Here is a 22,454-nt window from a genome sequence, read left to right on the forward strand (position 1 = left end):
AAAAAAAAAAAAAAAGAAAAGAAAACTGATTCTCTCCACCACCACCCCAGCAGCCATCGATTACCAAACGCTCCACAGTTAGGGATTAGACTTCATGAATCTCTCTCCTGCCCATGCCAGGATTCTAGCTGGCTTGATCTTGTACAGGTCTTATGCATACAGCCACAGCCAGTCTGACCTCATGTGTGCAAAGACCCTGTTATGTCCTTCAAATATTCTTCTGTAAATGTCCATCACTTCTCACTCTTACAATCCGCCCCCTCTTCTCCAATGACTCCTGAACTTTGGGGGGGGGGGGCGGAATGAAGGTGATATAGCTGTTCCATTTAAAACCAAACACTGGTATTCTCTGCATTAACCACCATCTACTGTAAGAAGCTTCTCTTTTGGAAGAGGCACTCATCTATGGGCATAAAATAAGAACTTAACGAGCAGTTTATTACTATGTCCATTTAGCAGAACAATAGTATTAGCTCCCACCACAGGTCCATGACCTAGCAGCCTCGTAGGTTTGTTGTTGTTGTTATCGTCATCGTTGTGGTCGTTGTTGTTTTTGACCCAGTTAATGGTACCAGATATGAGTTCCATCTTGTGGATCAGGCTTTGGCTCAAATCAGAAAGTAGTTGGTTACTGTTATCATGTTTGTGTTACTATCACACCAGTGAACACATCTTGCCAGGCCTGGCCTAAAGCGAAGGGTAAGGTTCATCCATACCCAGATCAGATGTTACCCATTGGATGTCAAGGAGCCTAGAGACTGGGCCAGAGAGGGCCAAAGAATAACCAAGCTGATCAAGAAGCAAGCGAGTAAGCCCGAGGAATCCGGCCAGGCTCTTGTGGAGCTGCTGGGGGATGGGTGGGATGGACAGGGCTGAAGGAGACGGATTCTTTGTATGTAGTTGGTATTGCCCTCATAAAAGAATGTGGTGTGGCTCGCCTTCTGAGCTCAGCCCAAGCTGGCCTGTGACAAGTGTAGGGAACCACAGAGAATGCAATGGTTTGGACTAGAAAGGAAACCAACAGATGGGGAACGGAGGTTAGAATATGGGTATATTTTAAAGGTAGAACAAACAGGGTTGTTTGGAGAATGGAACATGAGTGGGAGATAGAGAAAGGTATTGTGAACCGGGACATAAATACCCCTGTCTGAGTCATTAGGCTGAAGCTCTGGTGGTAAGGAGGTTCCTAGGTATGCCTACCTCCCTTTAATTCCAAGCCTGTGCCACGGGGTGGCCATCCACAAACTTCATGCCCCCGACACTGGAGAAATGGCTCAATGGGTAAGAATGGGTAAGGCTCCTTCAGTGGATCTGAATTTGGTTCCCAGCATCCATTTCTGGAGGCTCACAGCTGCCTGTAACTCCGGCTCTCTCTTCAGGGCCTCTGAGGGAACTGCATTCACATGTACAATCCCATAAACATTGTTGAAATTTAGAAAAAAAAATTAACGTGCTTTTAAAAGTAATGCTTGAGAACCACACAATCAAGTTACACAACATAAAAATGAGGGTCAGTGTAGTGGCATGATCCTTCCATCCCAGCACTGAGGAAGTAGAAGCAGGCAGATCTCTGTGAGTTCTGGACCAGCCTGATCTATACAGTGAGTTTCAGGCCAGCCAGGGCTATATAATGAGTAAGTCAATATCATAGTGTTTTGAGTAAGTTTACCATTTGTGTCATGTGGCTTGTATAGACATCCTGGGCCACTCTGCCCCTTTCTAACTATCTGACTACTAGCTTCAAGTGAAAACGGCTCTCTGCAATGTGAAGGCCCAGCAAAGACCTGAAAATGTTTGTCTCTGAGAACTGGTCTCAAGTAGCCAAGATTGCACCTATAAACAGACATAACTATGATTTGTCCCTGGTAAGCAACTGCCAAGTAAACACCTCCGTTGCCCAAGACAGACAGTCCAGCATGGCCTGATTCCCACTGAGCAGCAGCATCAATACATAACGGCAGTGGGAAGCATCCCAAGGCCTGGCCGGATGACAGCTGAAAGCAACTTACACACTGTGTGTCACACACAGCTTCCCTGAGGGCAGGGAGCAAAGGGCAGGCAGACCTTCTAGCCCCTCCTTCCATCTTGTTTCCTTGGGTGCTTATCAGCTCTGTGAGCAGAATACAAAAGTGCCCAGAAGTGATGTGACAGAAAGGCAGCTGAGCCAGAGAGGAGAGGCTACAAGTTGTTTACATCTGGCAGCGGCTTGAGCCCAGCATGGATTTTACTGGAAGAAGGTTGGGAAGTGTGAGCACTGGTTCAGCAAGAGCCCAGAACAGGCTAGCAAACTTTCTGAGCAGGCTTGATGCAAATCAGACTTGGAGAAGCCAAAGGTAGCCCAGCGCCTGCTGTGTCAGCGCTCAGTGGGTTTTGAAGCTTTCATCTGGCCCTGGCAGCCTCACTGTGGCTTCTGGGTCACCAACCAATAATGAGAGCTCCCACACCTAATGCATAAATATGAAGCCATTTTCTGGAGTTTTGTCTTGGAACCCCAGCAGCAGAAAGTCGGGCCTTCTGGGGTTCAGGCCCTGATTTGCAGGAGATAAGCATGCGGTTGTGGAACAAACAGGCAGACAGTGCAGCCTGCAGACCTGTAGACAGGAGAACTACGCCTGTGGCCCCAGCAGCCTCTTCATGTCTCATCCACTGGCCTGGGCGTTTGCTCCTGGGATGTGACAACATGGCCATGGCAGTATCGTCACCTCCTTACCCCCTCCAACACTCAGAGTGTGTGTGCTTATCACACATCCAAGCTGAACAGGCCCTCCCTTTTTGGAAGGAGGATAATAAGGGCTCACCAACCATGCCTAAGACCAGACAGAAGAGGAGGTCAAATTGCCCCACTGGACCAGTGCTGAGTATACATAGAAACCCAGAGAAGGAGGTTGGACCCCATGCAGAGGCTGCAAGGTTGGGAGACACTGTCATTCACAGAGAATGGACCCTGAGGATGCTCAAATGGCAGAATTCTAATGCAAGGAAAAGGTGTAAAGAATAATTCATTGCCACCACCAGCCACTCAGGGCTGTTTCAGAATATAAACAGGCTCTACCAATGATATCCTGGGCTCACAAACTTATCAAGTGATATTTCTGCTGGGCCCATTTGGCTCCGGCCAAAGTTTTTCTGAACTTAGATATTTACACTCATCTCCTTCTTCCTACATTCCTATAGCTTTATGGGTACCCACAACAAAGGCAAAGGGTATGCTAGATCCTCTCTCTCTCTCTCTCTCTCTCTCTTTCTCTCTCTGTCTCTCTCTTTTTCTCTGTCTGTCTCTCTGTCTCTGTCTCTGTCTCTGTCTGTCTGTGTGTGTGTGTGTGTGTGTGTGTGTGTAGCCTTTCCCACTATGGAAAATGGAAGCATACTTCCCAGCCATGGCTGCCCTACCTCCAAACTGGTTTATGCTTTGAAGGTTGACTTTGATTTCAAGCCTTGGACTTTTAGGCCATTGCCCTGCCCTCCTCTCCTGCACTCAGTCTGCATGCCAAGCACACCGTCCACTTTCCTGGGCAGCAGGAAGTCTCACGAGGCAGGCAATTACCGTTACTCAGCCTGAGCTAGGCTCAGCAGCATCTCACTTCTCCATGCCAGCCTGTTCCCTGACTGACCCCTTTTAACTTCCTCCCTCTCCAGGCTCCTACACTCTTTACTCACGCTCCAGGCCCTGGGGAAGCCACGTGCTGTTTACTAGTTCAGGACACAACCTCCAAGTGTGGGTCAGGCCTTCTTTCCCCTACAGCCTCTTGGAAAATTAGCCAGTTTCTCATTCTCTGGCCAGGTCAGGTTCACCCAGGGTCTAACACTTCTCCCTCCTGACTCTCTCACGCTCCGCACTAGCTCTCTGACAGTGTTCTTCCCTGTTCTCCAATGAGCTCTAATTATACAATGTACCTCTCAGCACTTCTTGGAAGCATTGACCAGTCACCCCTCTCCAGTAGCCACTCCAGCCTCTCCATGGCATCATCTCTCCTGGTTTCACCCCGGCTTTCCAGAAGACTCCAGTCCTGCAAACACCGAGTCTCAGAGTTTGGCCACAGGCCCCACTTTTTCTCTAGGTTAACCTATGTTCTTCACTCCTGCCTGCCTGGGAGCGGTGATGCCAACACGCTATTTCCAGAGCCATTTCCTCCTGGGAGATACTTGGGTATGCACCAAGATGGTGTGCCACGGTCTTGCTCTGTAGACAAACTAGGTAGAGAACAGACACACCTACCACACTTTGAACGACAGGAGGGTTTCTAGAGAAATCACAAAGCCAAGCTGGCTCCTTGCTCTTCTGATTCAGTCACATGTCCCCATATGCTGTTGACACCCTACACACTGATCCCAGCAAAGTTATTATCCAGGTCCCTTGGCCAATGGGTTAACCTTGCCTCCTTCTTGAAGTCTCCTGGCACTCAACTTGGTGTCTCACATCTCCATCTGTTAGGGAAACAAGCAGACAGAACTCTGCCGCCTCCACAGACTTCCCTCCTACTGGCCTCAGAGTTGCAGTCCTTCCTCCCTCCAGGGTAAGGCTAGCCCTCCTGTTCTCTAAATCCCAACACCTCATTTTGTCACCCCACCCCCTCTATCTCCTGAAGTAGAAAGTTCTCGACACTCTTCTGGGTCCTGCCATCCCCATCTCCTTTTGCTTGGCCACCTCTGCAGGAGGCCCTTGTTCTGCCTGGTAGGACAGGCCTGTAATCTTAGCTACTTAGTAGAATGCTGAGGCATGATGATCTTTGGCTACACGTCCAAGGCTAATTTGAGCAATTTAACAAGACTCTGGCTCAAAAGAAAAATGAAGAGCTTCGGATGTAGCTCAGTGATAGCACACTTGCATAGAATATGAAAGGCTTGAGTTCAACCGTAGTTCCACAAAAAGAACTAAGTAATAAGTATACAGGCAAGCAAACGGCACCTGACCCCACATCCTCTCTAGCCAGCATTTCACTTCCCCCTCTTGACTGTAGCACTCCTCAAGGATCTCTTCCACCATCCCCTGCTCCTCCCCCATTCACCCCTCAGTTACCCTGGTCTCTCCAGTGACCATGACTGCCACATTGCCAAATCCCACAGAAATAGCTATGCCTTTCGCTCTTCCCATACCTGGGTGATCAGGACAGCTTCCTGCATCGTCTCCTACTTCCTGTCACCCTGAAAGTCCATTCTTTTATGTGCCCCCTTAGTATCCAGAATCCAGTGGGCTTCTCCTTTCTCCCACCTCCTCTGTGCACCACAGGGCACCTACCTTTGGGATGTCACCCTCTCGCTTGGCCTAACCTTCCTTCCTCCATATCCATTGCTGGCAGAGCTCTCTACTTCTCTTAGACTGTGCCTGGCAAAGTTTAAGATCCCATTCCCAGCCCTCTTCTCTCTAGTACTTGCCTTCTCTTAGTCACTGATGACCCTGGGTTCTAGCTGCAATCTTAAACTTCTGTCTGGATGAGAGACTGACAGCCAAGTGTTGCCTTGTTCTTTCGACTTAGTTCTCTAATCAGCATCTGTTCAGTAGAGAACTTCTGCCCTCGCTTCAGCCATCCGCCTACAAGCCCATCTTCCTTCAAGGACCTGCAGCCAAGGCTCTGCTTCTTCCCCTGAAGTGTTGCTGTTTCTGCATCCCAAATACTCCAGGACTGTGGCATCCATCCCATGACTATGACCATGACCACTCCTGTCCAAGCCCTTCCCTCTTCCCCTACCTGAGTGATTGAGACAGCTTCCTTCGTGGTCTCCCACTCCCTGCCACCCTGAAAGTCCATTCTCCATGATGAAAATCCAGCTACCATGATGTAAACAGCAGCTCGTCGTTCCTCTGCTCGGAATCCTTCGATGGCTTCTCACCGCACTTAGACTCAAGCCCATTGCACCTGACAGAAAGCCAACTCAAACTGGCTTAAATGATAAAACTAATTTGCTGAGAGCAAAACGGCCGGCTTGTCAACTTCACATTCTCACACCTCAGTACCCAGAAGGCCTTTTCCTGAGTGTCGCTGAGCTACCATCAGCCCTGGCACTCAGCTTAGAGGGCTCAGACACCAGGGTCCCTGTCTGCTTAGCAGGGTCCCTTATCCCCTCTTCACTACAGCATCTGCTCCCTCACCCAGCACCTCTCCAACCCATATTTGCCAGCTGCTGGCAAGTCCGTCTCCTCAACCTTCATAGTCTTGTCCTGGCTCTTTCTAGGAGCTAAGCAGAAGCTCTTTGGGTAGAAGGGCTGGCTAGACCTCCTACCTAATACTGTTTCATGCCTTCTTAAAGGACAGTGGCCTTGAGCCTGCGAGATGGCTCAGTGGTTAAGAGCACTGACTGTTCTTCTGAAGGTCCTGAGTTCAAATCCCAGCAATCACATGGTGGCTCATAACCACCTGTAATGAGATCCGACGCCCTCTTCTGGTGCATCTGAAGTCAGTTTCAGTGTACCTATGTATAATAATAAATAAATCTTTTAAAAAAAAACAGTGGCCTCTAACATGTGCTGCTTTGTACCCTCTGAAGGTGTCACAGTTTGGTTGGTCCACGTTGACTTACAAACCTCTACAGTGGTTTGAGTGGAGAAGGGACTTTAGATGAAAAACATACAGGAAATAGAATACATCTCTAGATCCCATAGTTGGCTGAGATGGTGAAGTGGCAATGAGGGAAACCCTGGGCCAGGTACCACATGCACCAAGCCTTAGAACTACCCACTTCCTGCCCCAGCCCTGGGTGCCAAAGTGGGGTATATGACCTCTCAATTTCTAGAAAAGGCGTATCCCTAACAAAGGTACTTCCCACACAAGGTCTCTCTCTCTCTCCTGTATATCAGGCAACCTCTATCCCACAGGCTTCTGTAATTCTCCTAGTCTAGGGAATTGGTGCTCCTTTCTGCACTGGTGGTCGCAAGGCCCAGTCTCTCCTCCCAGATGTATTCCTCTGGGGTTCTCATATCCATGGAGCCTTCTCTCTACAAGCCCTCCCACAGTTAAAAACATCAAAAGGTTGTATCATTCTTTCTCCTAACACCCTCTGCTGAGGGGAGGAAGCCCAAGTCCTCCAGCCAAGCTCTCTTGCATCTCTGAATTCTAGCATCAAAGCATATCGCCTGCCCTCCTGCTCCCATACTACAGTTCCTTTGTGGCTTTTGTGCCTTCACTGCAGCTGTCCCTAGTGCTGGGAATTCTACCTAGGAAGATCTACTTAGCAATCAAAGCTCTGCTCAGGTGGCCCCTGCCTCCTCCCCATACCTCCCCCAACTCAGAACGAAAGACCTTCAAGAAGACATGCATGGTATTCAGCTCCCCCTTCTCTCCTGCTCTAGAAATCCCTAATAGCATGACATGGTGAGCACCTTCCTACAGTGAAAGATCCGAGGGGCACCTCTGTGATCCAGGCTGAGTTACCCCCAAACCAGTCCCTGGTGACCATGAACCTTGCACCCCCATGCTTGAGTTTCTCTAGATCCCTCCACTGTAAACAGTAGCCCCCATGTGTACATCCTCATCACCAGCCCGATCCCCACCCACCCTGGCAGTTGCCCAGCAGCCACTGGATGCATTTATCCCACTAATGAGAATTTTCTTAAAGCCCTAATAAGGCCCCTTCCATGAAGCAGGTTCAGTAACAGATTCTTATAAAACATAAATTCAGTACATTAAAGCCAGATTTCAGCACATTAGTAGACCCATGGGGAGGGGCCTGAGTTTACCAAACACCAAGCAGTTGCTGTCATTTAATTAAAAAATAATAATGAGGAGCTCTTGTAGTTTCTGGTCTCTCTCTAAGAGAGACCAGAAAAATTTCCCCCCTGGTTTTACATGTCAGATGTTGCCGTGGAAAAGACCAAGTTTTTGTCAAGACAAAAGCCATCTCTGGATGACTACAAACAAGAACAAAACTTCCTTCCCTGCCTGGCCCATCAGCTCCAGTGTCTCAGAAAGGGCTCTGTTCTCTTCTATGATCATTTCCTTATGCATACATTCTGACCAAGATCACCCTCATATTGTTTTTCCAGCTGTCAATCCCTCCCCCAAACAGCCGCTTGCTGCAGTGCCCATGTGCCAGAAGCCAGACATACAAAGGCTCCTGGGATGAAGTCTATGTACTAGGAGAATGTATGGTCTGGCCAGGAAGATGCTAAGGATGGCAAAGAGGCAGCCCAGAACATCCCAGAGACAGAGAGAAGCATGTTGCGGTTGGGGGGGTGGGTCTCTCAGAGAAGCTTCTTCTAAAAGAGGCTTTATTAAGAAGAGGGACATTGAGCTAGGTCCTGAGATTGGAGGAGATAAGAAGGAAACTGATGCAGGTAGATGAGACCAACAGCATAGAGGGGCTGACCTTGCACAGATGAGCGTGTGGAAAGAATTGTGCCCAATTCTAAAATGCCAAGTGTCCAGGCAGGATGCCAGGGCCCTGGGGGACGGGGGTTAAGCTGGACAGTTAGTGGCACCTAACCCAACCCAAAGTCTCACTCTAAACCCACAAGGCTCAGAAGTGGGTGAGATTGGAGGGATCAAAGTGTACTTGGTTCCTCTAACAAAATTAGCCCCTCTCAAGTGTCCGTATCCAGCGTAGTCCCTGTTAACTCACAGTTCCATCATAACCAGTTCTGTCCTAGATCCTAGCAGCTATATAGTGGGAGGGTAACACTGGGAGGCAGTGAAGAAGGAAGTCTGTCACTCTGAAAGTTCTAACAGAGATGTTGTCTGGATCTCCAGGAGACAGGAATGGAGGCTCAGAAACTCTGGGTCCCCAGCCTGCCAGGGGCAGGCAAGCATGTCCCCTCGACATGTGTCATTCCAGAGAGAACTACCCAAACTCAGCAGTACTCTCCTCGTGTCTATGGCCACATCGAGTTTTAGCCCACCTTTCCTATGTGCTGAGACTTACAAACAGAACTTGGATTGAGCCTACCCAAGCCAGATCAAGGCCAATGAAATCACAAGATCTGATAAGGGTCCTGGCTCCCCTACACATGGGGTCCACTTTAGGATGCAGCCTCAAACGGTCCCTGCTAGGAGACAGGGTCACCATGCCTGAAGGCCAATCCACAAAGACCAAAAAATCTTGGTCAATGGCATCAAGGACACCCAAGGAGACACAGTGCTGCAGTAACACTGGGGAAGCCCCTCGACTCTCACCTTGAGTCTTAGAAATATTCTCAGCCTTCACAATGACTGAGTTCAAGGCCTTTTCAATGTGGACCCTACCTCACAATTACAACCAAGATTTCCGGGTTCCCCAGTAGGTAAGACCCAGGGAACAGTCCAAGTGCTCAGTAAAAGCTCATCCTCTTCTCACCTGCGTGTTCTTCAGAAATTCACTTGACTTTTCTGTTTCCCTTACACATGAAAAGAAGTTCTCACATTCAGTATCTCTAATCTAAACACCTGAAATGCTCTGAAATCAAAAACTTTTGAGCATCAGTATGGCGCCACCTGTGGCAAAATGTCCCACCTGGCAGGTAACAGTCAAAACACAGAGGCATGAACATATGGCATGAAGCTCTTGCAGCCTCTAAGTTGTATGTATAACATGAGTTTCATGTTCAGGCTTAGGTCTGATTCCCCAAGATGAGATATTATGCATTATGCATGTGTGAAATCTTATGTATCAAAAAATCCTGTCCGGGCGGTGGTGGTGCACGCCTCTAATCCCAGCACTTGGGAGGCAGAGGCAGGCAGATTTCTGAGTTCGAGGCCAGCCTGGTCTACAGAGTGAGTACCAGGACAGCCAGGGCTACACAGAGAAACCCTGTCTCGAAAAACCAAAATTCTGGCTCGAGAGATGGTTCTGTGGTCAAGAGCCCCTGATGCTCTTACAGAAGACCCAGGTTCATTTCTCAGCACCCACAGGACAGATAACAAACAACAGGTTCTGTAACTCCAGGGCCAGGGAGCCAACACCCTCTTATGCCATTTGGGGGCACCTTCACACACATGGTGTGCATGTATACACTCTGGGACATACACACACATGTAAGATAAAATAAATCTTTTAAAAAAAAAAACTATGGGTAAGGCATAGTCAACCCACAGTGTTTCAAAGAACTTAAAGAGTCACACTTCCTACATGGTGACAACTCAGGACGTGTCAGTTACTGTTATCATTGACAATATTGTAAGTGCTGGGTTGTAAACAATTTCTACCCTCCTACATTTTCCTTGCTGTATATGGGCATATGACTATTAAAATGTTAGGAAAATAAACTTCAGAAGACTGGAGGCAGGGTGGTGCTGAGTGAACAGACCTTCATTCCTGGTTCTACTATGAACTCTTCTTGGGAGACACATGGAGAGTTGCTGGAGACAGTGGCTCAGAAGATGGAGCCTGCAGCTCAGTTGGCGAAGTGCTTGCCTAGCATGCTAGATCATCATCTCCCAGAAATGCGTAAGCCAGGTGGTGTGGCACAGGGCTGCAATCCCAGAACTCAGGAGGAACAAGTAAGAGGATCCAAAGTTCAGGTTTATCCTCTGCCACACAGAGAGTTCAAGACCAATTTAGGCTACAAGAGATGAAGAAGAGTAGGTGGAGGAGGAGAGGGTGAGGGGAGGAGGAGGAGGATTAGAAGAAGAATTAGAAGAACTAGAAGAATTAGAAAAATCAGAAGAAAAATTAGAAGAACTAAAAGAATTAGAAGAAAAAGAAGAAAAATTAGAAGAATTAGAAAAACTAAAAGAAGAATTAGAAGAAAGAGGAAAAGGAGGAGGAGAGAAGGAAGAGGAAGAGGAGGAGGAAGAAGAAGAAAAATAAGAATTAGAAGAGGAGGAGGAGGGCAGGGCACAGAAGTTAGACTCCTGCCAGAACCAAAATGCAGCTGGTTCAGCAGCCAGCAGCAGATCTGCACCATCTCAGGCTTGCTTACAACTCTCAGGCTCTCTGAAAACTTCGGGGCCACAGGGGAATGTGAGACAAGATAATGACATCTCAGCTTCAAGTGCAGCCACAGCACCCTCACCCTACCCTGAATAATTGTGGAGCCTGGAGCCATCTGTACTTCCTGCCTGCCTCAGTTTCACTATTCCCCACCCAGAGCAAACAAAGATCCTCCAGCACAAGCAGCTGTGGCCATGCCCCTGACAAACATCATTCTAGGCAATGTTCATCCTCACAAATCTTCATCCCTCTCTACCCAGCTCCCTAGTTTCTTCTGATAAGTCTTTTGGCAAATAGGGACCACTTTGGTGGACATTTATGTTGGTTCCTCACAGCCTTCTGTTTCGAGACCTGGCCATTCACTCTTAATGGCAGGACCATCTCTCTTGTTTGTAATCTAAACTAAGCCTGCTTCAAGCCCACAAAACTATTCCAAGGTGGGAGGGAAAATGGAAGGATAAACCCCCCAGGTACTGCTGAGGTGCAATCCATAAGTTCAAAATGAGCATTTCTAATCATGTTACCAAGGTCTGACTGTCATATAAAAAGCTACACATATCTGGTTTCTGCTTGTTATCCTAGAACTCAAAAGCTGAGATAGGAGAATGGCAAACTCACAGTTCTGGACTACACATCATAAGACTATGTCTCAAAACAATGGGTTTATTTAGTTCATACATACAGCTAGAGAAATGATAAGTGTTGTGATTCACACATATTGGTTAAACCATCACCTGTCTATGGTCGCATCTATTGCCTCCCCTCGCTATTGTTTATGGGACAATGCACAACATAAGATCTACTCTCTTTACATTTCTAAGGGTCTTTGGTCCTGATCATAGAGTCGATGAGATTTAGAATCAGCTAAGAGACATACCTCTGGCCATATCTATGAGGGTATTTCAAGGGATTTAACTCAAGTGGGGAAGACCTGCTGACAGTGTGCATGGTACCTTCCAAAATGTCTCAGGAAAAGAAGCAGAGTTTGCCTGCCTGCCTTTCCTCCTTCTGGAGCAGGTGCATCTACTATGGCTGCTGTCATCCTCTGCTGCTATCTAGCCTCAGCATCTCCGGCCTTCCAATTAGACTCAAAGCCAGTGACTTCTGTGAGCTCCATGTCATTGGCACCAGACTGGGGTTCCTGAAGCATTCAGCTTGCAGACTGTGTAACTACTGTTTTCTCTACCCCTTCAATGTGTTGATGATATTACATTCTTTGGGGTTTGTTCCTCTAGAGAACCCTGCCTGATACCAGCAGTGTAAGCTACAGGCACCAGGAAGCATAGAAGCTCGATAGAACATTCGTAATTCAAATTTTGTACCCTTAGACCTACATCTTGCCCCTCCTTCCGCCCCCACCCCCCCACACCACCCACCCTTCTATTCTCTGCTCTTGGGAGCTGGCTGTTTTAGACTGTACATTGAAAAGCAATTGTTTTTTCTTGGCATATTTTTACTTAGCTTAGTGCCCTCCAATTCACCCATGTCACCACAAATTCAGGGTGTTCTTCATTAAGGCTGAATAGTATTCCATCACATGTATATGTGACATTCTTTTGATTCCATTCATCCACTAATAATATCTTGGTCACTGTAAGTGACCAAGCATTCAGTAAACACAAGTATGTAAATATCTCAGTATCTGGATTGCATTTTCTTTCAGTAGATACTGGGTCTCGTGATACTCAAGTTGTTTGATAAACTGCCATACAGCTTCCCACCATGGTGGTACCAATGCACAGCTCCACCTTTGGTATGCTGGGGTCCGAATTTTGCTGACACATCTGTCATTCTTTGTCCTTTTCATTCCAGCATGCTAACAGGTAGGAAATGGCATCTCACTGTGGGTCTGCTGTGTCTCCTGAGGATTAATTAATCAGAGCCTATGAGCATCTTTTACACATCAGTGTAAAAGCCATTTGTGTGTCTTTGCTGGAGAGCTGTCTCCTCCTCCGGCCCGCTGCCTACTCTCCGTCTGGTTATTTGGTTTTTGCTATGGCACTGTGGGAGTCCCTTATGTATTGTAGATCGAGGCTTTCTCACATTGCCTCCTGCCCTGCCTGCTGCCTCCTATCCAGCAGATGCACCCTCGCCCCCCTGGTTGGACAGGGTTTCCCTTGTTCACTTCTGCTCTGCTGTCCAACCTTTTGACAACACACCCTCAAAGCCACTGTCAGGCCCAATGTCCAGGAACTTTTCTTTTGCAATTTTCTTATAGAAATGTTATGCTCTTGGGTCTTTTTGCTGAAGTCTTTAATCCATTCTCCATTGATTTCATGTGGTATAAATATGGGTTTTCTTCCTTTTCTTTTCTTTCTTTTTCTTTTTTCTATTTTTGCATGCATTTTGTTTTTGACTTCTGATGCTTGGGATCCAATCTGGGGCCTTGTATGACATAGGCAAGCACTCTATCACCAAGCTACATCCCTAGCACTTGGGTTTTTCAAAGAGGGTCTCGCTCTATAGCCCAGATTAGCCCAGAACTCTCTATGTAGCCCAAGGTGCCCTCGAACTTCCGGTTCTGCCTATACTTGCAAAGTGCTGAGATTAAAGGTATCAGCCACCACACCCTGCCGTTTGCATGTTGATCCACATTTTCCCAACATATTCCCAACAGCATTTACTGAAGAGCTTGTCTTTTCCCCACTGAATCTCCTCAGCATCTATGTTACCATTAGTTGACCGGAGGTGTGGTTTTTATCTCTGGACTCTGTTCAATTGCATTCATTTATGTGTCGGCTTTTAGTGTCAGCATCATGTGGCTTATATTACTATAGCTTTGTAATATAATTCAGAACAAGGAAGTATGACACCCCCAGCTTTGTCTTAATGCTCAAGATTGCCTTGACCTCTGAGGTCTTTTGTGGCTGCCTGTGAATTTTAGGATATTAATTCTTCTACTCTCTGAACACAGGATATCCTTCCCGTGTATTTTTCAACTAAACAGCATTTCTCTTGGTGCCTACACACTTGTGGCTCTCCCAAGGGGAAGTGGTTTATTCATGACAACTTAACAAAAACACTCCTGAGGCTTTCCTCGGCCCACCTTTAAGAAGCACCAGCTCTTGTGGGTGAAACAGACAGACAAACAAAACAAAACAAAACCAAAAAAAAAGAAAAAAACCAACACTCTGTGGGAAACGCATAGTACAAGGGTTGATGCTGATGGGAAGAAGACAGCTCGGAAGAGCTCTGTTGTGGAGAACTGAAAAGAAGTGAGCAAGGTGAGGAGGCCAAGGGAGAAGAGCAGCCACCGAAATGGGATCCGGCCACGTCACACAGAGTGAGCATCGCACAGCGAAGGATCTTGCTGGTGTGGCTCATCAGTCCTATGGCTGGCAGTACAGAGGGTGGAATAAAACGTACCACAGAGAGAGGGCTACACAGCAGGCAAACAACAGATCCTGTATACTCTTTGGAACCACAGACCCCTTGGAGAATCTGAAGAAAACTATGAACCTTGTACCCATATTACAAATATTCAGTGCTATGTAGAGCGCAGGCTTCCCTCCTTGCTCACCATCACTAACTCAGGGTGTGAATTCTCCTGAGCATCCTCAGGAAAATAAACTTGGAATGCCACCTCTCCCCTCTGCCAGGCACCTCAGATGGCTCCGACCCTGCACTCGATGGCCTAGTTTCTGAATCCCTTATACCCTGCATATTAGGACATGTTTTCTCAAATCCAAGCTGCCCCGCCTTTCCTCAGACTCTTGCCGGGGCTATGGAACCCTCTCTGTGAGAGCCTGGAGCTCTCCTGCAGAGTGGAGATGGCACCATGGCTACCTTCTCTGAGCCATGTTCATGCATCCCCCACTTAGTCCCCTGTTGCCTTGTAGCTCCTTTACCTGTGACAACGCCTGTGCCCTAGCACCATGGTAACTCGACTATTTCCAAAGTACCCTTTTGTACAACCTGGGGAGGGGGCTCAAAGGGCCAAACAGTTAGATGGCTGGCTTCCCTTTAGCTGGTCTCCTCTCTCCTTCAGGAGCATCATCAGAACACAATACTCACATACCCTATCTAGAAATGCACCATCCAGCTCCTGCAGGGGCATTTCCTTGTGTGTTTAATAACCCTGTGCAATTGAGAGACACTGACATGGCTTTAACTATTTAATCGCTTTAAATATGTTGGTAATAACTTTTGCTGGAAGCAGCTCAAACTAAGCTGCAGATCAAATAAGACTTGTTGAACCTAAAATTCTTCTAATTAACTCCCTGGCCAGCTTGGGGCAGCTGGGCTTCCTGGGAGGAGCACAGGACTGGGAGTCCATCTGCAAAGAGAGACCAGGAAAGAACACGTGTCCTGTTGCTAGAAACACAGAATGAGGCAGCATTGCTACTAAGTCGCCGAAAATGTGAGGGATCTTAACCTTGACACTGGAAACTGCCTGCGGCTTGCCTTCAGCACACCTAAGATTTTGACACACTTCTTACCCAGATGTGGTTCAGGGCAAAGGAGACTAAATAGGGTGGGGTGCTCACAAGAGTTCCACGAGCCCCAGAGGTTTTCCTGCTTCAGCATGTGAGGGAGCAGGTTCTCCAGGGGCTCCCGCCCTGCAGTGGTATTCCACATGCTGCCTCCATAACCTTCAGGGCTGCTTTCTGGAGTCTCCCTAACTAATGTCCCTTACCTGCTCTGGAAAGACAATGATGGTCTATGGTTCACTCAGAAAGTTTCTGGGGCATGTGTCAGGGCTCCTTTACTCCCCTTGCACCAAAGTGCCCCAGGTAGTGACAGAGGAGAGAATCCCTGGCCTGGGTAGGACCCTGCCCTTCACTCCTCCTTAGGGAGAGGCTATCACGGCTCTGCCATCCAGATGGGCAGTCTGCAGCCCTGCAGGTAGCATGGTAGGACTATCTGGTAGCATTTCTTGTTAATGTACAAACCCAAAGAACCTGTCTCTTAGATGGTTGGCTGGTTTTGGATTTTCCGGATTTTTCCAGACTTTGTAACATTTGCACTGTCACAATGAGATATTTGAGGGAGATGACCCAAGTCGACATGTGAAATTTAGTTACAGTTCACATACAGCTTATACATACAGCCCACAGGCAGGGAATTTTATACACTATTTTTAATAACCTTGTGTGTTTGGCTGCAATTTATCAACAATCCTGTGTAGAATTTTTGCCCCATGGTGTTTCATCCAGCTTTCAAATAGTTCTGGACTTTGAAGCACTGAGGATTTGGGATTTCCAGGTTAGAAAATGTTTAACATTGACTTGGCCTGTGGAAAAACCTAACTTTTTTTTCTCCTGACCTCCCCATCTCTAGTAACAAAGGTAGAGTTAATGGGAAGGACTGCCTGTCTCAACTCTCACACAAGAAACAAATGTGAATGCCTGGCCTGTCTCTGCACTTGAGGCTGAGAAGGAGCCAGAGGCGGTCTGCCCAGGGAGCCTGAAGCCACGAGAAAGCCAATGATAATGGCTAATGCAATACACACAATTTCATTACTAATGTGAAAACTGAATCTAAACTCACAGAAAAAGAAAAGGGAGAGCTGATTGGAATGCTAAGTCCGGTGGTGGTGGTGGGGGGTATGGGGTGGCTGAATCCTGTGCCGTGCTTTTTCCAAGGAAGTTATGGGCATAGAGGATAGCAAACATCAGCAGAGTGGCAGCTACCTGGACATTCTCAACGTCCCCTAACAGGTACCCGCCTTATCAACTGCTGGGTCAGAAAGCACTTGGTCCAGAAACCCACCCTTCTCACCACCCTGGGAAAGAACAGGCCTTCCCATCTGAAGAGGCAGCTTCTTATAAGAACAGGTCCACCTACTCCTGTGCTTCTTCCGGACTCGGTGGAAGGGCTTTTGTCTTCTATATGGAGGCCTGTTTATGATACCAAAACCCACATTTGTCTACTAAAGCCACTTCATGTAAGAGCTTTATTTAAATACTGGTCTTGGCTGTCAATCATGGACTTGTTTCTTACGACTGCGCAGTTCACAGATACACACCTCCCGCCCTCCACCCTGGGTCTGCCATCCAAACAGGGAAAACTCACTTGAAGCTATCTTGCTTTGTGGCTTTTAAGAACAACTGTGTATGTGCTCCAGCAAACACGGGAGAGTGTGTATTTATCCTACAACAGATGCATTCATTCATTATTGAGCATCTACTTTGTGTGTGGTCCGGAGCCAAGACGAGGCTGTGAACAGCTCCCCTGAGCTCCCTGGTATGTCGGGGAAGGAGGCGCACACTTCGAAAATGCCCATCTATAATGCAAGTGGGTGGGCGAGCTAATAGAGGTGTGGACAACGTGCCTAGAAAGGGAAAAGCACAATGATTGCTTCTGTCTCTGGCCTGGGGAGAGCTTCCAGAGAGTGTGTATGATGAAGAACTGCTGGGTAGGCTCTCCTGCGCAGTGCATCCTGGAGAGACCTCCAGTCAAACCCACCTGCCTTTCCCTCACAGAAAGCAGCCAAACATTCGCATCCTCCCAAGCCTCCTGGATGGCTGCAGGACTGCACAGCACTGAGAAAACTCTAGCCCCACCCACCCCACCCACATGCTCCCCACTTTCCCTGCTGTCACCCCCTATTCAAGTGAATAGGGGGAGAAAAGGGGTCCTGCATATGCACTGTTGGGGCAGACATAGGGGACAGTCCTTCAAAGAAGACAAGCAGCCTGCTGCTGCAGCAAAGCCTCAGACACATGGATCTGTTCTCCACAGTCCCTTTCCTGCAGCGAAGGGCCCCAAGGCTCCTCTACCAATGATCTTGGTCAAGAACTCTGGGTTTGTCTCAGGTCTCAGTGTGGAGCCTGAGTCCTGGGTATAGTGAAGCACAAGCTACTCAAAGCGCAGTGCCATGAACCCTCGGGTCTCCTTCAGCGAGTACCTACCTCCAAGTCATCTACCTGAGTGAACCTGAGTGAGGGCCTCCCATCCTGGGTTTATACAATTGGGGTTTGTGTGTATGTACATGTATGTGCTTGTGTGTGTGTGTATACATGTACGTATTTATGTATGTGTGTGTAGGTATATGTATGTGAGTGTTCGTATGTGTGTATACACATGTATGTTTGTGTCGGTGTGTGCACATGTGTGTGTCAGTGTGTGTACGTGTGTGTCTGTGTGTATGCATGTGTGTATGTGTGTGGTGTGTATATATTTGTGTGGTGTGTGTGTACATGTATGTGTTCATGTGTATATGTGTATAGGTGTGTGCATGTGTGTGTATGTGTGTGCATGTGTGTGCTGTGTGTGTACGTGTGTGGGTATGTGTGTGGTGTGTGTGTACGTGTATGTGTTCATGTGTGTATGTGTATAGGTGTGTGCATGTGTATAGGTGTGTGCATGTGTGTGTATGTGTGTGGTGTATATGTACGTGTGTGGGTAGGTGTTTAGTGTGTGTGTACATGTATGTGTTCATGTGTGTATGTGTATAGATGCGTGTATATATGTGTATGTTTGTGTGTGTGTGTGTGTGTGTGTGTGTGTGTGTGTGTGTGTGTGTGCATGTGCCTGCCAGTAGTTAACATCACATGTCTGCATCAATCATTTTCCCCCTTACCTGGAGCTTGCCAATCTGATTACACTGACTAGCCAGTGAGTCCCAGGTACCTGCCCATCTTCCCATTTTCGGCACTGGGATGCAAGTGTACATCACCACACCTCAGTCCTCAGGATTGAGTGGTGAGCAATCTCCACTGGCCCTGGCAGCTAAATTTTGAAACTCAGATATCAGGATTTCTCCAGGCTGGAGGATAATCCCACCTGGTATGTTGGGCCCTTGTGTTCTGCCCGTCCACTCTACATATTGATGATGTCATCCTGCATCTTGCCAGCCTGGCCTCCTATGTGAAGTGGACAGTCAGCTCATCCAGGACATCAACAAACATGTCAAGCATGGCAGGCCCAAGGATGATTCCCTGTGGCAGTCAGGGCCTAAAGAAAGAATCCTGTTAGTGTCTGCCACACGCAGATGCAAATGACTGGGCAGATCCACTGGCAAATTCGGCCTCTCTGTATCCACCCAGATCTGATGCCTGCTCACCTCAGGGCGATCATACCTCTTTACCTTTTCCTCACAGATGGCATGGCTTATGGCTCTCTAAAATTGAGATGCCCAATTTGAAGATACTTAGACATAGTAAGCTTTGGAAAGTCAGAAGAGTCAGCGAGTTGACCCAAACTGACCTCCGTGAACTGCGGTCGGCCCTACAGCAGTCTGCTTTGTAGTCCCATTGCTCCAGACCCATCTGCTTCCAATTCCCTCTCGAGGTGTTGGGGGAAAATGGCCTCACACTTGCTGCTTTAGAGTCTTTTTTAAATCTACCTTTTTCTTCATTGCAAAAACATCTGCCTGCTTTCAGCTTTCTGGCGCATCTCACCCTCCCCACGGCTTCTCAATAACACACACAATGCTGGCAGAATTGCATTTATAACCTGCGGCTGCCGCCAGGGAATGCTTGCATAGTTACCTTTGTTTGTCCTGGCCTCGGTTTGTGGGCCTGGCTTTGGCCCACTATGGTCTGAATGCAGCTCTGCAGCCAGGAGGGGTCAGCCAAGCATGCCACCGTATCCAAGTACACTCAGTCGAAACCATGCCCACAGACGGAAGGCAGGGGCCCCGCCTCTCCTCTGCTCTGTTCTGGAAGCCAGGCAGGAGTGCGTGTGCAAGTGTGCCTGCACAGAGGTATAAAAAGTTGAACAGGCAGCATAATAATAATAGAGTTTGTGTCACCTGTTCTGCTCCAGTATAAGTACTTCATATATTTAACCCATTTACTCCTCATGAGAACTCTCTGTGATGGGGATTGCCATTCTTCCAGATTTGCAATGCCCTCAGCTGCAGTGGGTCTGCACAGGTTCGCCTACCCACAGTAGCAGGAGCCTATCCCAAGCTTTCTATGTCACTCCCTCCAATACCCCCAACACACCCTGATACTTCCTTCACATACCAGCCCTTCTAATTATTCTCTGAACATTCCAGGTCCCTTCACCTCACTGTACCTCTCTGTTTGTGATCTTGGCTCTGCCTGGAATAATCTTTCTCCTCTTGTCCACACAGAAAACGTCTATTCATACTTCCAAAACCCAGACAATGTCACCCTTCCTGTGAAGCATAGCCATTCCTATGTCAAGGAGAATGCTTTCCTACCTCCCTTCTGGTCCTACAGCAAGTTGTTTTGCGCTATGTTATGTTAGAATCAGCTTTGTAAACAGTAGAAGTTTCCAGAACGAGGATGGAGGGATCAGGAACTGGCATAAAGTAGGAAGAATAAAGTAGGCAGGGAGTTTCACTTCATCATCTACTCATTATATTTTGATGCCTATTGTTTGTCAGGCATAGTTTGGATGCCTACTGTATACGAGGCATCATTCTAGATGCCTACTTATAGTAGGTATCATTCTAGATGCCTACTGTATACCAAGCATCATTCTAGACGCCTACTGTATACCAAGCATCATTCTAGATGCCTACTGTATACCAAGCATCATTCTAGATGCCTACTGTATACCAAGCATCATTCTAGATGCCTACTGTATACCAAGCATCATTCTAGATGCCTACTGTATACCAGGCATCATTCTAGAAGCCTACTTATACTAGGCATCATTCTAGAAGCCTACTGTACACCAGGCATCCTTCTAGATACTGGGGACACAGCAGTCAACAAACACAGTAAATTTTGATGCCTACTCTATGCCAGGCATCATTCTAGATACTGGAGCATAGCAGTCAACAAATACAGTCTCACATATCCTGTCCTCCATGGGGGAGACGAGGAATAAGCAACAAATAAGTAGCCGGGTGGTGGTGGCATATGCCTTTAATCCCAGGACTTGGGAGGCAGAGGCAGGCGGATTTCTGAGTTCCAGGACAGCTAAGACTACTCAGAGAAACCCTGTCTCAAAAAGCAAAAACAAAACAAGAAAGAAAGAAAGAAAGAAAGAAAGAAAGAAAGAAAGAAAGAGAGAAGGGGAGAGAGGGAGGGAGGGAGGAAGGAAGAAACCAACAAATAAGTAAACCCAGGGCACATCAGGAGGTGGTATGTGCCCTGGGAAGGAGCAGAAGAGGCAAAGAGACCAAAAGCCCAGGAGAGGGCCAGGGATGCTTTAGGCATTAGATCCTGAACTCTGACTCTTATGCTCAGTTCCCACTGGGAGGTGGTTGGCACCTCTCATGGGGGTGACACTGTTCCTTCTATCACCCTGGGAATTTCCAGGATGACAGAGAAAATACAGGGTCACTCTGCAGCCCATGCCTACCTCTACCATGGTAGTAATGAGCCAGGCTCATCACAGCCTTGAGGAGGTGGACACAGCTGGGCTGAGTGCCCTAGCATCCACAGTGGTCACATGCACCTGTCACTGGGTCACATCCAGGTACATGGCATAGCACCCACCCTGCCCACAGGCTGCCCATCATCCAGCTACATGGCATGATGCCCATAGTAGGCAAAGGATTCTCCTCAACATAGGAGTAGACATGCTTCACAAGAAGGGTGATATTGACTGGGTTTTGAAGTAGGAGTAGGAGTTTTCTGTATGGACAAGAGGAAAAAGGATATTCCAGGTAGGAGAGGGTCTGCATCCTGACCAAAGGCCTGTGGAGTTTTAGTCATGGACCCAGGACTCAAACCAAGTCTGCCTGATACCTGGTCCCATGACTAGACCTCCATTAAACCCTGGTAATTGGTTTGTTAGTGAGGAGTGTTGTCTACATCAGCCCTAAGTCCACTGAGAACAGACATAACACTTCATGGGAAAACAAGGCAGTCTGGGAGGGGAGCCTCGCTCCACTAGGCAGCCCAGGGGCCTGCAGGGAAACCAGGAAAGGCCTCCTCTCAGCTTCTCAGCAAGAACACAGGAGGCTTAGCTGATGGCTCAGGCTCCAAACCTGGCTCCAGATCTAGCCTGGTCCTCCCCCCCACCCCCCAGAGCTGACTCATCCCTCCTCTGCTAATCCTGATACCTCCTGTCCTCTTCCTTCAATTCCTGCCCCACCCACTCTATTCCCTCCACTGAGCAGAGCCTTCTCCTCCCTCCCCACAGGTGTGCCCTAGTCTCTACCCCACCCTATCTGCCTGAGACACTCTCCAGACCTTCCCACCTCTCTCATTGCTCAGTCAGACAAATAAGGAGCAGCCTGGTCACTAGGCAGATGTTAAACATTATTAAAAATCTGTTTTAAATTGCTGTTGGCATCAACAATAAGTTCTTTTAAGTGTTTGTGAGCACTCCTCACATTTTCCTACACACAAGCAAAGATGTTGAGGCAGGGACAATCTAACTTGTCGATGGCTGTTGGACACATTTTCTCATTGCTGAGGCTGTCTTTAAACAGGGAAGATCGTTAGTCAAACAGCCAGCCCGACTACCCATCTGCAAGCACAGCAGTACTAAACTCTCCATTGACACCTTGAACGGCTCTACAGCAGACCACAGCTGACCGCCTGGCTCCTGAGCACGCAGCTCCAGCCAGGGTTATTGCAAATGGTTTGCACCAGGCCTCTTGCTGTCACAGGCTTCAGTGAACTCTAGATGACCCCACAATCATTTCTATCTTGGCCAAGAGGGACCGCTTTGCCTGGTGGTCCGATTGCTGGGACGAAAAGGCCAAGCAGTGTTTGTCCAAAAAACGCACAAGGTTCGGT

At 47.9% G+C, this 22,454-nt stretch overlaps 1 protein-coding gene across 3 annotated transcripts in view; it reads right to left on the minus strand.

Annotated features, from left to right (window-relative positions):
- Grik4 (glutamate ionotropic receptor kainate type subunit 4) overlaps positions 1-22,454 on the minus strand; it is a 433,126-nt gene that overhangs the window by 393,776 nt on the left and 16,896 nt on the right. The gene's annotated exons all lie outside the window — the stretch shown is intronic.

This window comes from Mastomys coucha, unplaced genomic scaffold (genome assembly GCF_008632895.1).
Source record: "Mastomys coucha isolate ucsf_1 unplaced genomic scaffold, UCSF_Mcou_1 pScaffold23, whole genome shotgun sequence".
NCBI classification, from domain to species: domain Eukaryota; kingdom Metazoa; phylum Chordata; class Mammalia; order Rodentia; family Muridae; genus Mastomys; species Mastomys coucha.